This window comes from Apteryx rowi, unplaced genomic scaffold (assembly GCF_003343035.1).
Source record: "Apteryx rowi isolate R43461 unplaced genomic scaffold, aptRow1 scaffold_128, whole genome shotgun sequence".
NCBI lineage: Eukaryota > Metazoa > Chordata > Aves > Apterygiformes > Apterygidae > Apteryx > Apteryx rowi.
In genome coordinates this window covers 1802805-1818550 of record NW_020447508.1, presented here as the reverse complement: position 1 = coordinate 1818550, position 15746 = coordinate 1802805, and positions in this window count along the sequence as shown.

The window sequence follows — 15746 nt, the reverse complement described above, 5'->3', positions numbered from 1 at the left end:
TCCCGCGGCCCCGGCGGGCTCTGTTGTTGTGGCGCGGGCGGYAGGAAGCGAGCGGCCCCCGCGGCGTCTCCACCGTGGCGCAGTTACCATGGGACAGACGCCCTCTCCCTCCGGAAGTCACCGCCGGGGGCGGGCGAGAGGGCGGGGACAGGCGCCATCTTGTGCGCGGCGCCAGAGCCGGCGGCCGCCTCCCGCCATCTTGAGCGTGGCCTGCTCTCGAGGTAGCTCATGGCCCATCCAGCCTCATCCTTCTTCTTGAGACCAAGCCCCGTAGGGCGGTAGAGGTCATGTTAGGAAGGTGCAGGAGCAGCGTTCAGGACACCCGAAGGTGCCCCAGACACCTTCACGGCCTGGATACAGGAGGCGAAGTCCCTGTGATGTCCGCCTGCCTTCGCCCACTCCCCTGTCAGCCATTTCTTGCGCCCTGTGGGGTCTTGTTACAGGGTGCCCCTTGATTCGTTTCCAGCTCATGTTCTCCATAGCTTTCCCTTTTACTGTGAATTCAATAAATAAATCTAATTTCAGCGCTTGCTGGGTGACTTTGCGGAGTGCTAGAGGCGAGGGGAAACCCAGGACTCAACCYAGTGTCGGCGCTGGCTTTCTCGGCCTCGTTTAGAGCTGATCCCGAGGGGGGTCTCGTTAGCGGGGCTGCACCCGGGAACGAGCTGACACAGTGCTTTAACCCAAAAGTAGCAGGAGTAAAATAATAATCTGTCATTTTTCACTTTTTTTCAGCCATCTAAAATAGTGGTTGATGTGTAAGAGAATAAGCCAAGAGTAGCAATCGCTGTAATTTTCTGTGTTAAACATCCAGCTGTGGTTCCTTGCAATACAAACTAAATCTTGCAAAACATAAGGAAAGCAAAATATGTCTTGTAATACTGGGCACATAATTGACATTTTCAGTCATTTCAGATTAGCAGCAATTGCAATAAAACATATGCCACAATTCAGTGAGATCATTGGTTGTATTCATATAATCACCTAATACCTATAAAAAGAGAGGTCTGGAACGGGATTCTGCAATGAGAGATTGAAGCAAGGGTTTCCCTAAGTGGCTACTGTAAATCTGAAAATATGATCAGTGTGTGTTTTGAGATGCTAGAAAGAAAAAAGGTGCAATTACCTAGCCCACAGAAAACATATGAATGGATGTTTTCTAGAACTCTCCGAAGAGCAAGCATTTCAGTGACAGTTTGATATTCACACTTCTAAGCAGATGTAAGCAGAGATCTAACCAGAAGGAAAGTTGTGTCTGGGGTTAAGATGGTTCTTTTCAGCATAACATTGTTTGAAAATAATCATGATAATAATACTGTAGTAAGGAAAAGAAAATGAGCATAATTTTACCAGCTGAAAATCTGTAAGGTTCTAGAGAAACTCTAACTACAGGAATTAGGCTCTTTCATCCCAGCTATCCCAGCAATCATGCTGTAACTTTAGGTTGTCTCAGAGGACTTCTCACACCACAGTGAGAGGCAATATGGCAGAAATGTCAAGAACAGCAAGAAGAAAAAGAGCCACGATTAGCCTAGGTCCATCTCATATCTGACTCCCGCAGCCAAACCCAGCGGAGGCCCAACACGGGCCAAAGTGATTCCAGGACAGTTTCTTTCCAGATGTGACACATGCTTCAAGGGACCTTTCTCTGGCCTGCGCAACGTGGGCTGCAGTGTCATAGTGTATATATGGCATTGTACTTGATTTTTTTTTTTTTTAATTAAATGTTGTGTATAAAATTGCATATAGGAAATATTGTCTAGATGGGTAAGTCAGGTGCTGAAATGCTAGGATAGGCTTGCTATAGCCATAGTTGTGCTGTCTTGTGAGTGTGCTTTATGCTACAGTTTTTAATTACATGAACACATACTGTTGTGTCCCAAAGAATCTCTGCCTCATGTAATGCACAGAATAGGCTGAAATACAGTTGCATTGTTACTCATAGACCTGGAATTTCCTAACTTCTGAGGGCTTGCTTCTACATTTTAAATAAAACTATGTATTCCTAATTTTTAAGACCAGAATAAAACATCAAATAATCTGCAGTCATCCCTTGCACGTGACAGGCCTTTGCATTTTCACCCCATTGCAAGGATAATTGGCCCTTTAAGAGCAGGCTGAAGTGTTGGAAACCCTCTGAGTCAGGCTGTCCSTTGTTTGCGAGTCAGGGTTTGCAGCCTGAGTCAGAGACACTGATTCCCGCCCCAGTTCCCGCCTTGTCCCAGGGGTGACTGGCCTCGTCCTCAGCAGGCAGGTCCAGCGGCAGTCCTGGACAGAGCATGGGACACACTTAATATCAAATTCTGCCCTTTAATCTCAAATCGTCCTCATTTCTTCTATAGGTTTGAGCGACTACTGAGTCATGTAGTATAGYTTCTGTAATTCTGTGATGCTTTCCCTTTTTTTCACAAAATAGATCTACAGAATATCTGTTTTGCTTCATTGAACCTCCATTGAAGTACACGAACCTCGAGAAATTTAAAATACATCGCAATTTTAACTACATAGCTGCTGTCTTTCAGTGCCATCTAGTGTTCACATGTGAGAAGATGTTGCGACTAACGGAATTGTTCCTCATCTGATCTATTTGCTGTAATTAAAACATTTTGGAAATTCATAGATTTCATTAATAAAACTTATCACTGTAAATTAATAAAATATGCCTATGTATAAAAATTAGAGATATATCTATTAATATTTTTATTTTATGGCATTAATTTCTGACACTGATCTCTCTTACATTATTTAAAATCAATAACACTCACAAATCAAATGTATATATCAGCTATTTACTTCTAGCTACACTGTTCGTGGGGACTAAATAAACTACTTCAAAAGGCAGCAGTTGCAAAAAAAAGAAATGCACTGAAATAACCTGTCATCCAACTTCATTTTCAGCTCTCCCAAAAGGAAGTGGCCACCAAGGTCAAAGCCCAATCAAAATTTACTGCAAAGCTAGGAGTGACAGATCTTTCAGCTCCTCTAGTGAAAAGGAGTTGGGTGGCTTTTGGTACATAGAGAAGAAAAAAAAGAGGGATTATCCAGAGGTCATCTGTCTTCAGCTTCTTATCTTCTCTCCCTTGATGTCTTTCTTTACAGTGACTTCTGGTTCTCATCCTCGTCCATGATCAGCAGCTAAATAGTTCATGACCATTGACAATGTCTTTGTCTGGCTTTGCTATTAAACACATAAAGTTGCTTAAGATAAGAACATGAGGGACTTATGACATTATAAATTAAGATACAAATTCTGCATGTAACAAATAAAAGGAATATAAAGACAGAATTTCATACAATAGTTTTGTGCATACTCTGATCCTTGAAAAAAACAAAATGGAAAAGATTACACTCCCACCTAGTCATGAAAGAATATGAAAGTCATTATTATCTGAATTAGTCTAGTTAAAAAGAAAACAAGGCAAGGTGCTTAGTTATTTTCATTCCAATGAGAATTTAATTTAATTAGTATAATTTCAGATCACATTTCTGGCAGCTGTGTTTATCACACTTTCTTCAAAGGATAGGAATTAGCATTGACTGACATTAGCATCAAAGCTTATTTATCCACCCACCCACATTCTCCCAGCCTCCTGAGTCTGTCTGTTTATTTAGAGCTTTAGTAATACCACAGTAAATACGATTTCATTTCAGAATATACACATTTTTGTCAAAGCATTTAGCATGGACTTCTTATAACATCATGTTACAACCCATCATTGTAGGTGTGACAAAAGAACAGCGAGAAGTGCTACAGGATAGATGTTTTAAATAATAATAGATTGGGAAGACAACAAGGACACGGAGTGGGATCTGGAGTTTCCGTTTCCTTCTTTTTGCCAACAGCATACCTTCAGCTGTTGAAGACTTCTTGAATCCTAAGGCAGCCAGGTCATTGGTGTTTGAACTTACAGAGTTTGAGGAAGCTGGGTCCTACTGAAGACTCAGCTGCCTTTTTCATAGCTGCTTTGTCCTTGCCAGCTCGTAAGGAGGCATAAGCASTATCCACTCATTTACTGTGCGTAACTGTTATAATCTATTGTGAACTAAAAGTCATTTCTCACTGGTAAAGGCCATCTTTTATTTCTTATTTCTGCAGCACCTGGCAAAATGAGACTCAATCCCTAATTAGAACTTCTGGAGCACAGGAACAGCGTAAACATGCAATAGCTCAGCTGCCTTTCTGGAGGCTCACATAGACTACTGCCGCATCAGACAAGATGCTGAAGATATCAACAGCAGGAATCTGCTGCCTACACTGCAACCGCAAGCCTTGGGGTGACAAAAACAAGGAGTTAGGATAGGGGCCCGAAGGGTTTATTCTCCCAGTATCATCAGTAGCTTGCATATAGTTATGATTATTCAGGGATAACAAAGAAAATAAGAGGAAATAATGCCACAAGAGGAGACACAGCTCCTTTCAGTTGTTTTCCAAAAAGGAGTAAAGCAAACAACTCTATTTTAATTTTCAACAAGTGGAACCCACCTGACTTGTCGTACCAGTTTCACAGCTGGGTAACCTGTTAAAGATTCCCTCCAAATCTCCATCACATTTCCTTTTTCTCACTCTTGCTCCCAGCTTCCCAACATTGGGAACTTGAACAGTGAACAGCATAGCTCTAAGTTGCCTCCTCAATAGGTATATGATTCTGAAAAGAAGTCAAAATAAATTCAGTTTAGATTGAGCCATACAAGTATAAATTCAATTAGTTACCCTTTGACTGAATATTACTCCATATTTCTTCCATATGGGAGACATACTTCGTTACATCTTCACTGAAAGGACAGAAGAACTGCTACAGACAGAGCCTCTAACCATTGCTGAAGCAAACTTCCCAGAGACCTGCAGGAAGAAAGGAGATGGTGACATGCAAAGAACCTCCTGTACCAATATACTAACACCTGCTTGCACTCCAGGGCTAAATGGTAGATGAAAGTGTAGTAACATGTAGTACTGTGCAAAGTTCATTGCAGATGTTGAATGAAAATTGTAAATTCATAATCCTTCCTCAATTCTCTCTCTCTCTAAAATTCCTATACTTGCTACAGTAGTATCTTCAGCAGCTCTATAATTGCTGCAGATTATGGTATGGTGTACACCAGCTTATTAATAATAAACCTGGCTGCGTTGTAAAGGTCACTCTCTTTTACAGCACAGCTGCCGAACCTCTGTGCAGCAAGGCTGAGAGCCTCCCAGAGGAGGGGGGATCTGGCCGCGGCAGGCAGGAACCTTCCCAGCCGTCCTGTTCGGAGGAAAGCCATTCCCACTAGTCCAAGGCATTAGACCCGTCTGCTCTTGCTGATATTGTACAGGATACTGGACTTAAGAGATAGCACTTGCTCTTGCTTCGGGGCAACAAGGCCGTGGGAACAGATGAATTTCATTAGTACAGATGGCTACACCTGGAATTTTCTGTAAAAGCAAAAAATGCTTCAAGATCTGGTTCCTTTAGCATTGAAGACTGTATATATCAGGTGCTAAAGTGTCCARAAAAAAAAAAAAAAAGATGGGAGAATGACTAATGGGAATAATTTCCACTGTTCTGACCACAGCATTACATTATAAAATCCTAGGACTTAACATGCAGAAGACTTATCACAAGACAATGGTTCTGTGTAATGGAAATCATTTATGTTTCAATATTTCATCCAGCAGTGCAGACAGGTCTGTGGAGTGTTCCACATCAGCTGAAATATTTATTGATTCTGGCCACTAGTTTACATAGCAGGAGTTGAAAGGTTAAGAATTCAAATCTCAAATTTTAAAATTGGGAAGAAAACAGAAATGCCAAGGAAACTAGACACTCAGCAGCCCGCAAGAGGGCCTTTCAGTCATTCACATCATTTATTATGCAGAGATGGGCTAAACACTCACTTTTGCTTGGAGGTCGTGTCATTTTCAGTCTTTCCTGTGAGACTCAGGCATGGGTTATAGTGTGATTTGCATGTAGACGAACGGATCCTCTGCTTTCAATGACTATGTTTCGGAAACTTAGTTTTCACTAGTTCAGAAAGAAAAAAGCTTTTGAGGGGAATATTACTACTGTGAAAATAAAAAAACCCCCTGATGTTCTAAACCATTACACTCAGTCTACCTTTCTTTTTTTTTTTTTTTTAAGGAAAAAAAGGCACAGTACATACAACAGAGCACCACTGATTGCATTTTCAGCTGACAGCCCAGTGACTGGAGAATTTTGTTTATTCCATTTAGTCAGCCAGAAACCACACAGACCCATACAAAACCAAGTTTGGAACATGCTTTTCCTCARCTACCATGGAACTGTCAGGGAAAAGCATATTTTAGAAATCCACTCAAAATGTTGTCCAGAGAACTCATCTTGCATAGCACTTTCCAKAATGCGCTCTTCCAGATGTTCTTCTCACTTTCTTGATGCGTGTATGTAATCCAAAAAGTGCAAGTAGCTTAGGCAATCTTCAATGTCTCATAATGAGATTATTGTAGGAGCACATCAACTAGGATAAGTATATTCTTCTATTATCTTGCTTGTTCTATAAAGCCAATATACCTTCTTATGATTATTGACCAAGATTTGAGTTTGCAAGGAAAATGCAGAAGCCAGAGAGCAAGAATTCATAAAATCATGATTATTAGTGTTCAGCCACTTGCTTTATTGAATATTTAAAAGGATAAGCTTTACACATTTTCAGTCAGCTAAAATTATTTTTTAAATCATTCTGCTACTCTGATGAATGAGGAAAAATCAGTAGTCACCCAGAACAAAACAGGACTTGAAGACTGCATTAAGTGTTCCAGAATATTGAATTGCGCTGTACTGACTGAAGCAGTACATTTTCCATCTTGGAGAAGTAATCAGCTAATAATGACGGGTCCAAGATCCATGCATCAGAAAGTAAGAGTTTCAGTTAAATGGGAACCAGATGGCAGAAGCTCCAACTATCTCCTTAGCTTAAATAAAGTAAGTTGTAGACACTACAAAGGCCATATTAGACCCTTACTGAGCTCCTTTCTCTCTTCAGTGATGGTGTTGCTCTTTTCTCCACTGAACACAGAAATCGTGCTGTGCTGGGCAGAGGGAGGAGATGTGTTACTCCATGGCCTGCTAGTGATTCATTCATGGCCTATAAATTATTTTCATCAGGGACATATCAGAATGGCAACATTCAGTATTTAATAGCTGAGACACTTTACTTTATGGATCATGTTCTGAAATTTCATTAATCTTTGCAAAAGTACTTCTTTGAGAAAAATCCAGTGTCCTTAACTGTTTCATATTCAACACCTTGTACTCCAAGGCATTTTTCACTCAAAGAGTGTTTATCATTTCTCTCAGAACCCTCTTCATCATCTTCAGGTTCCTGAAGACAAAACAATACAACATTCACTAGACAAAATGTAACTGATTTTAGTGACTTCCGTTAGGAGCACTGACAAATGATAGCTATCCCAGTGTTTCTAGATACCTTGAGTATTAGTGGCTCCATTGCATAAGGCTGATATATGGCTGTAGCTTACATGGTGAAGAAAGACACTTGCAATATGAAGAAGCCACAGAACATTTAAAATATATCTTGAAAAGCAACAGAGTGGAAACACTGGCTGCAAACCTGCTATTGTATTTTAGAAATAGACCAGTTTTACTTTAATGACAAAAAACTGCATGAAGTCCATATTAGATATGGAGCTGGAAGGGTGAACTGGATTATTTTACAGCCCAGGTTTCAAGCAGAGTTCCAATTGCAAAGTCTCCTCTGTTACCCTTTTACTCTCAGGTTACTCCTTCCTCTACGTAAGCCCAATAAAATGTGATTAAACAGGCTTGTGTAGATGTATCGGAGGTTTAAATTTAAGACAGAGTTACCAGGAAATAGAAATAGCATTTGATAAAGAAGAAATCAAACCCAAGTGCACAGATCTCTGGATATGTCAGTAGATCTCCTGAGTAGATCTGAGATCTCCTTTTAAAGTTCTGCTCTACCACACCTACAATTTGGAAAACCACACCACCATTTTTCTATGTCCTCTATTTCGAAGTAGACATTCACTTTAAAGAACAAACTGCCACAAACTGGAACTTCAAACCTTAAAGGAAGTGGTGTGGTGACTAATTTGCAAGAATTCATGCCTGATTCATCTCTAAAGTTAAAATTCTATGTAAAATTATCAACTTAGAATTTGAAATACAGACTCAGACATTTTCAAAAAGTTTTTGGGTGCCTCCACCTATAATCAGTCCTCAACAATGCAAAGTGAGCTTAAAATGAGAAAGTGTTCATAAGCTTCTATTCCCATATGTTAAAAAAAAATAAAAAATAAAAAAGCTCTTTCTTGTAAAATTTTAGTGCTAGAAGAACTGGACTTCATTGCACTTTTCCTCCATCCTTACTTACAAAATGTCAGCTGCTTGATCAACTATGCAGTGTTTTCTCAAGAAACACTGGGACGTGCCTATGATCAACTAAATGTACAGTAAAATAACCATTATCACAGCAGTCAATAGCTGGTTTCTCAGCATAACAAAGCAGGGCAGCTTATTTGTTCCTGGGAGGAATCAGTAAAAGGATAATTGCAGTTATGTTACATTACTCAACAAGATTACCCAAGAGCTAACAATATTAATAAAACCAGGAATGTTGCAACAGAGTTACACACTTCTAGACACTTTCAGTGGGCTGGTGATAGAAAAGGAAAAACATTTTAGAATTAGATTTTAGGGAGTGGTTTTGTATTACCCACATTCCCAAGAGGTCTTTGCGATTAGACAAAGTTTTCTGAGGTGCTCTGCTATTTCTTGAGATTTATCCCTATGAGGTCCTGCTAACACAATACCCTGACTTTGGCCCCCAACTTGGGCAAATATTGGTCCCCAAAACCCAGGTTGATGTTGATTTCTGATTCTGCTACCAGAAAGTGATACTAGAGCAAACAATCTCACCTCCGACCACTAGGAAACACATCTATATCACCTCTGCAGTGCACCTCCACCTTATCAGCCTGGGGAATAGCACTCCTAAGGTCATACTGACTTTTTATTTGTCCACTTTCAAAGATCATTTACAATCAAAATCCAGTTTAAATACAGTAACTTCAGAACATATAGTACACTAGGACTGGTACACTTTATAACACATAAATTAACAATCATAGTCAAAGCTCTACTAAGGCTTTGAAATAATTTTAAGTAAAACAGTGAAAAAAAGTATTAAAGAGCCAAATTTACTTTGACAGCAAACTGTTCAGGGTTGAAATTGGCTTGTAACATCTTTTGTTGCTTAAATCACAGTAGTAGGGCTTAATAAAGCACAATAAAGCACATCCTATCCATTCTCCTAAGCAAGATACATATCTTATCTATCTTATTCTGTGTCTTGTAGTATTTGTCTATTGCATATTTATATCTAGGTTCGTTGAGGCCAAGCAGTGTGGCCATCTTACCTCCAAGGAACTCACAAGCTGAAAATACACACAAAAAAAGAAATAGTAACTGGAACATCCTCCTTTTACTAAAGGGCTTTTTGCAATGGGCATTTTGTGTGGTGGCAGAAAATGATATGCAACAATCATACATACAAACACATAAGATCAGAAGAGAAGATGATCCTGGGCATATCCATTTATTTGGTGCAAATCTATGCCTTACTCAAGAAAACTCCTTTTTAGCCCAGCCTTTGAAATTTTTTCCAAAGGGTTCTCCAGCATTTCTGGGATAGTCATACCTCACTTACCCTTTTTACTGTCTTTAAAATGTCTTCCACACTATGCTTCAATTAAATCCACCTTGGTTTAATTCATCGTAAGACCTCATTACTACCTCAGAAGAATTCTCTCTTCTATCTACTTACATACACCTGCCTTGCTCTGTATAGGGGAAGAAGAAATGGGTTTGACATCTCTTGTATTGTAGGAGGCTGCTGATCTTTGAAGAAAGTGAACTCATTGCAACTTCTTTCAGGCCCTGCCTCTACAGACACAGCGCTGCCCTGCCTGCAGTGAACCGACAAAAATGGTCTGGAATCAGCCTCAGCCAACAGAGTCATAGTCTCAGAAAGCTGGCATCCAGACAATATGTTATTGGCAGCAGTTATTATTATGACCCATTTTCTTTTTCTTTATGCCCTCAGTTCCTGCCTCTAGGCCAGTTTCTACTATTTCACTAGTCCTTGTGCCTTTTCTTTATTTGCACCATGCTTTCCATTTAGTTATGCTAGTCCAATCTCAAATGCCCAGCTGTTTTTCCCAGACTGGTTTATATTTTGTTTGAACATAACTTATTTGCTGCCTGCTAATTAATATACCTTACTGACTGTCATACCAACAGTGATATCTTTCATTAAGTTTATGCGACACTTATCTGAAACATTATTTTCAGTTGTTGTTAGAGCTGAGGTATTTTATGCCATGCAGGAAAAAAGGGACTTCAAAATGTTAGAAAACATGAGTATAATCATGGATTTTCTTTAGTCCACATTAAAACAACTCTTCAACCTTTTCACTGCTGTAAATCACAGAGATACCAGAGCATTTCAGAGTCTTGAAATCTGGCAGGGGCAAAGGGCTACTGATTCAGCTTTTGCTATCCTTTTGAAAATTTGCCCAGGATCCAAATACCCAAGTTGTAGAGAAGATCCATAAGTGGAAGGGACATGGGGCATTTCACAGAATTATGGTTTGKTTTTTTTTCAGAATGGTTAAGTTTTTCAGAAAGATGAATTTAGATTGGACTTAAAGAGGTTAAAACAATGCTGAGTGGCAGAGTCCAGTGCTTGAAAGTTAGGAAATAYGTTTTGGAGTTTGTTTCATTTTGGAGGGGATCCTAAATCCCCTACTTATCTTGAATAATGGAAAAGGGACTGTGTATCATGCATCATACTTCTGCCTACAACTCACACCTCCTTACCAGTGGGACAGAGCAGGCAATGACTTTGGCTGGATGAGAACTGCAGAGTGAGGAATGCCGCTGTCTGCAGCAACCTCACCTGTAACCACTGTGAACCTGGCAGATGCCACTGAAACTGAAGCCTGGGGAGTGAGAAGGAAGAAAAGGTGGTTTCATAATAAAGGCAGCTGAAAGGTGACTCAGAGAGTTAGATACTACGGCAGGCTCTGCCTTAGAGTTCCCATATGATCCCTACGTGAATTTTGACAGTTTGTAATTGCATGATGTGTTCTTGCTGGGCTCCAGTTTGAAACACCTGCAGTCTGCTGGCAGAAGTGTTGACCATTCATAGTTGCTATAGAAGGCTACAATAGGAGCACTATCCACAGTGTAAAACGCTTAATGACCCATAGCATTTCTAACTGGATACCCTAAATGCTGACAATTTTGGCTCTCATTTCTCTATTGTAAAAATTTATATTTACAGAGCATTCAGATACTTTTTGTGACACCACTCCTGAAGAGCCCAGGAGGAATGAACAAGTCCTCATTCTGGACTGCATTTGGATGTTGCACAGCAAATAAAAGAGGACAGACTGCATGGGTATATAAAAGACACTAAGAACAGACCATGCACTCTTGAATGAGTAACTATCCTATCCATAAAGTCAGGCAGTGATCTTCCGGAAAAAGTGGTTCATGATCTTGTAATTAAAGCCTATCATGATACATAAGAACAAGGGACTGAACTGAGATTCCATAAGCAACCCTAGTTCTAGCTATTCATACTTTTTGAGTAACTAATATTGCCATCTTAAGTTGTTTTTCGGTGTTTAACTGCAATATAATAATTTTTAACTAATACATTGTATGGTAATAAGCAAAAATTATTCTAAGCATCTGCCATAATGTTATAAATAGAGATGTGGTGTTTATTTTAAAAAAACACTGGCAGGAAAAAGTATATTTAATATAAGAGGATGGAATGAGAACAAATAGCTTCATATGGCTGCAAATAAAAAGGGTCAGCCATGGGTCTGATTGTTCTTAGAAAAATTGTTTTTCTGTGAAAGAATATACAGAGATTAGTTCACAATATTTCACTGTCAGCACAGAGGGACGTACAGAGCAGGGCTCTGCTTTGGACATTTATACTTAATATTTTCATTAGCAAATGGGTTGATGCAATAGATAATATATCTATAAAAATATCTTTGCAAACAAGCTGAGAGCAATATGTAAAAGAGGAATACAATTCAAAAGAATGTCTATAAAAGAAATAATTCTGAAAAAAAAGGCTATAAGGAAATAATTTCAGGGTTCTGCACTTAGCCAAGATGGGAAACAGCTGCTTAGGTAGCAGTCATGCACTATTCTGCCTCCATGAGCCCCAGCTGGAGGCTTCTGTTCTGTTTTGGGCATGACAACATTTGAAAAGCATGTGGCCCTGTTAGAGAATGTCCAGAGTTACTCATTCTTATTGCTGTCCTATCTCAGAAGTAAGACTAAGGCAGAAAGATGCAAAGAGCTGGTGTTGTTTAGACTACAGATGGAAAAGCTAAGGGGAAGCATGGCAATAGTCAAATATGGAAAAAGATAATGAAAGACAAAAGAGTAATTTTGTTAATAGGATGAGAAATAAACTTAAAATTCAGTCAGCAAGATCTAGGTTAAACACAAAGAAAAGCTTTCTAATGGAAAGGGTAACAAAACACAGAATTGATTACCTAGGGAGGTGATGCAGTAACCATTGCTAGGAGTCTTTTAGAATAAATTTAACAAGCATGCCAAGAATGTCCAAATGGACAGACAAAATGTTCAATCCTTAATTAGAATCATCCTATTTTGATATTATTGCAAGTGCTTTCCGCCACATTGTTCTAACTATGAAAGTAGCACAAAATTTATAGCGTACCTCACATGCTCTATTTTGGTAATTAGCTACTTTTACAATTATCAGGCTTTTGCCATTGTTTTTAAATTGCTCTTTTACCCACACTGAGGCCACTTCTAGTTACCCAAAAGCAACAGGAGYTCCTGTTTTGCTATGGTAAAAAATGTCCTTTCGAAAAGACTGGTAGGCTAATACCAAGCTATCTAGTCTTAAATTCTTTCATTTTTCATACTGTTTATGATGTCTGACTGAAGGAAAATATTTAGTTTGAAGTATTTTAAATCCTGGTGATAAACCCTTGAGATAATGCCAGGAAATATTAAAAAGAGGACTTTGTTTTTTGAATAATGATTGCATTCCAATTAATCTATCCTTAAAGTAAGCTAATCAATCATTAACTTACTTAAAGTTTAACTTACTTCAGAATAACATACTAAGAAATTAAGTGGTTGCATTTCAAACTGTTCAAAACCAGAGATACAGCCCCCAGGAGAGTCTGGACTACAAAGCAAAAACAAGAAGAAAGCTTTAATGTAAAAAACAAAGCCAAGTTCATCCATGAAGTTGCACTAAACACTGTCCTGTACCATGCAGCTGGCAATATGAAATGATCCACCAGTATGCAAAGAAGAAAACTAGTGGCCTGTTTAATTAATCTCCTCAGGCTGTTGTCCCTGGCCAGATTCAGATAATATATCATGTGCTTTGAATAATCCCTCCATGAACAGCAGTTTTCTTAACTACAGTGAACATACATAACAGCTATGCAGCGATCTGAATTTGAAAAGATGTCTCAGAGAAATATTACCTGGAGGCACTTGTGGGAGTAAAATCATTTGAACCACTTCCAAAATCAGGCCAAAATGGGGTAGTTTTAAATATTTTTACAGACTTTTTTCCTTTCCCCCTAGCAAGAGCATCATCTTTCAGACAAATGACCGTGCTTAGCTTATTAAATGCTTTAGTTTTTTCTCAGGTCTTTAGAAACTTGTTTCATTCATGCTGCATTCCCTTCCTCCTGCTATCCCTCCTGAGCTCCAAAAGACCAATAGCTGGGGCTCACTATGCCAAGAGGCTGCTGCTCCTCCTGCTCCTCTTCTTCCTCTTCCGTGCTGTGTTCTTCCACGGCGTCACCATTTGCAAAATAAATTATCCTCTTTGGAGGTTTTGCTCCTTCAAGGTCCTTTTTGTCCCTCTCCCTCTTCTGTAAGCTAGCATCCTCTTCTTGCTCAAAGATGCCCATCAGGAGCACAATTTTAGTATAGTAGATATAGAAGGTACAAGGCTATTCTTGATGTTTAAAGGATTCTTATAATTCAGAATAGCATGATTGAATGTGAGGATTTCTTTTAACCCATCTTCTCCCTGAATTATAAAGCATTCCAAACAGTTCAGTCTAGAAAAAGAGACAAGAGCCCAGGACTAACATCAGAAATAGCCAAAAACCAACTTGTGCACAGCTGCTTTAGAGCAGCTTTTGAATAGCTATGATTAGCTGCATCAGCTACGGACTCTTCTATTGATCTACAAGTATGCAGCTTTTTTCAGTTAAGTCAAAATATACAGTGTCATTCAGTAGGAGAAACTGAAAATAAAAATGTATTAAAAAAAAAAAAAAAMCTCAAGAGGACCAAATCCTGCATCGTAGAGACGGGCCAGTATCTCAAAACATAAGCCTACATGCGTAATTTGCTGTAATTAAACAAGCAACACCTCAAAAGGGCAGCAAAAGGCTGACACCCTAGACAAATTACATTTTTTTAAAGATTGTGCTCCTTTTATGCCTATTTTTAATTAATTTTTGCTTTTTTTGCTTGCCTAACAACTTGATCTTTGGTGGGAATGCCCAGTAAGGCCTGCAGAAGTATTTTCATTTTTAACTGAAGTTATAAAACAGAAGATACAACTACACATCAAATAACTAAAAAATCCTTGAGAACATACAGCATCATTGATATTCTCTTAATCAAAAGTGCAGTTATATTTGTGTACTGCTATTTATTCTTTATTTGCATCTCTCTTGCTGTAAGCCAGTTAGGGGAAAATAGCATACATATATTTGTTACTATATATATGTGAGACTTTGTTACCGGATAAAAGTTAAGGAAAATAAAGATTTATAATGATAAGAAAATTAGACAATGAAATTACTACCACAGTGCCATACAAGAGTAATGTATCAAAGCTCCTTATGGTAGAATTTTAGCATTAAGCCACTTTAAGAAGCTATGGCATCAAATAGATACATTTGTGAAAAATACCTGGCATCAACAAATTAAAAAGGAAACTCACCTGTAGAATTTCTTGGGGGTTTYCCATCACATAAAAAAAATGCTGAAGAAAAGTATTTCCCATGACAAATAAAGAGGAGAAATAAATTTACTCACTTAAAAAAACCCTTGCCTTGCAGCATTAGCGGCAATGCAGAGAGGGTGGCAGATGAGAAAACCCAAGCTTAGAGCTAGAGGACGCAACTATCTGAAAGGACTGCTTGTATTTGAACTGTGGGTAGCTTCTGACAATTTGCAGGCTTAGCCTGAGATTAAGAACAGGTAAAATGGGGAGCGGTGCAGCAAAAAAAAATCATGAGGCACAAAGGCACAAGCCTATGTAAACCGATACTCTTCACGAAAGTGTTTAAGAGGCAGCTGCAAGTTTTCAAGTATGCTATACTTGGGAGTAATTTTTAGTATTCTGCCTCCTTAGGCTAATTTTCATATAGAAACTGAACCAAAGCTTCAGAGGCTAAGTCATTAGTGTGTGTTTTACACAAAAAATTGAAAGAGCCAATGCTGCCTCTGAAAATGAAAAATCATGTTTATCATGTTTCCTACTAACCTATTTGCCATCTGCTGGCAGTTTAGAGAAGTGTCCAGCAATCTGCATTTGCCAAATGACCCTTTAATGTAGTATACTGAATATCCCGCAACGGCACAGAACTTTGCAAGCACTCCGATTTTGCATTGGCACACAAAAAACAAGCCTTAAAAAGAAAAAGC